The sequence below is a fragment of the Passer domesticus genome, chromosome 1 (genome assembly GCF_036417665.1).
Source record: "Passer domesticus isolate bPasDom1 chromosome 1, bPasDom1.hap1, whole genome shotgun sequence".
In the NCBI taxonomy this organism is placed as follows: Eukaryota; Metazoa; Chordata; class Aves; order Passeriformes; family Passeridae; genus Passer; species Passer domesticus.
This window is the reverse complement of record NC_087474.1, coordinates 17497710-17499489: the sequence shown is the minus strand read 5'-3', so window position 1 is coordinate 17499489 and position 1780 is coordinate 17497710. Positions and strand designations below refer to the sequence as shown.

Here is a 1780-nt window from a genome sequence, read left to right as displayed (position 1 = left end):
CACTGGCAAATGCAGTTTTTTAGGTTTCATCCGCTGCGAGGCTTTGCTGGCTGCAGTGGGTGCAGTGGGCTGAATACATCCTGCACTGCAAACAGCGTGGAAATATCGAGGAGGGAATTTACCTGGACCACTTTAGTTAAAATAAAATTCTCCCTAACAGCAGGAAGTATTTACGGGTTAAGCGTGGCTAACGTGAAAGGGGGGTCCTGCAGAGAGCTACACCTCCCCTGATGCTCAGCACACGGCTGTCAGTCTTTCAAAATGTTTTACCGAAATGAAAAAGATGTGGATGATAGAAAAAAATTAAAAAAAAAAGAAGAAAAAAAAAAAGGAGAAAAATACAATCATATCAACGATTTAAGGTTTACAACTTTCAAAAGATTTTTCGGTGTTTCTAAATACATGTCTTTTCTCTACTATCTTGGCTAGCGAGGGCCGTATCTTGTCATCGATGGTAAATCAATGGCACAGCCTGACCTTTGAGAGGGTTGTATCCCTTATTCAAACCAGGCGGGTTGAACAGGACGATCTGTGAAATACAGCTTCGCTGGGGAAGGGGCATTTTTAATACGGATCCTGTTTTCTCTAAACTGTAAATAGATCCTCGCAGAGCTGGCAGAGGTCGGGCTGGAAGGCAGCCGCATTTCACGCGACCAGAGCGCTCGCTGGAATCGGCTCCCGGGCTCGGAGACGGCGGAGGTGCCAGCTTCTAATTGACACGTTTAGGCGAAGCTCCCAGAGTAATTGCTTTTAACATTCATTTATGCAAAGCGGCTTCGCGCGGGCAGGGCGAGCCCGGAGCGGCCGCGCCGCCTGCCAGCAGGGAACGGGCCTGGAGCACGTCCCGCCCGGGGCGGCGGGGACCCAGGGCACCGCTCCCGTGCCCGCCCGGCTTCGCCCGGCTCCCCGCGCCGCGCAGAGACCGCGGGCAGCGATCACAGCAATCCTCCTGGCAAGCGGCGCCCGTCCCCGAGTCTCGGCTCCCGCCCGGGCTGTCCGCCGGCGATCGCTCGAGGGCTGGAGCGCCGTGAGCGGCTCCCGGAGCAAAGCCCAGTCGCCCCGCAGCACCGCTCGTTATCCCGGAGCAGCTCGAAGACCGTGTTTTCCTTCGCACCTCCCGCCGCGGGCGCAGGGGGTGCAGAAACTCCGCAGCGCTCGGGTCCCCGTCAGCCTCAGCACAGCGCCCGCCGGTGACAACACCCGCACCGCCGCACCCAGGAGCAGGTCTCGGTGTCCCGGCAGCCTCGCCCCACCGGCGGGCACTGCCGTGTGGCCCCGCAGGAGCCGGGACGCCGTGGGCAGGGCTCCGGGCTCGGGGCGGGCCCGCCGCGCTGCGCTCCCCGGCGGGGCCCCCCGGGCCGGCTCCACGCGGCGCCTGCCGGGCCGCCGGCGCTCATCGCGCGTCCTCCCCCGGCGCACACGCACAAAACGACGGCCGGCGGCGGGGGCGGCGCCGAGCCCAAAAGGGGAACCCGTCCCTGGGTGGGCTCGAACCACCAACCTTTCGGTTAACAGCCGAACGCGCTAACCGATTGCGCCACAGAGACTCCGCTAGCGCAGCTCCTGCCCTGCTCACCAAGTGCTGCGGCACCGCCCCCGCCGGGTCCCCGAGCCCTCCTCGCCCCCGCTCCGGCCACCGCGGGCACACCGAGAATCCTGAACCGCGAGCCTCGCCACACGCCAGAAAACACTGAGGAAACAGCGAAAACAGCGCAAAACAGCGGCTTTTCTTCACCTACTCAAGGAGAAACCCTCATTCTCAAAATCTTTGTTCGCAGCA

At 61.2% G+C, this 1780-nt stretch overlaps 1 non-coding gene across 1 annotated transcript; it reads right to left on the bottom strand.

The window, feature by feature from the left end:
* Positions 1 to 1473: 1473 nt before the first annotated feature.
* TRNAN-GUU (transfer RNA asparagine (anticodon GUU)) lies at positions 1474 to 1547 on the bottom strand. Its single transcript has one exon. It is a non-coding gene; the product is annotated as a tRNA-Asn (tRNA).
* Between the last annotated feature and the right edge of the window lie 233 nt (positions 1548 to 1780).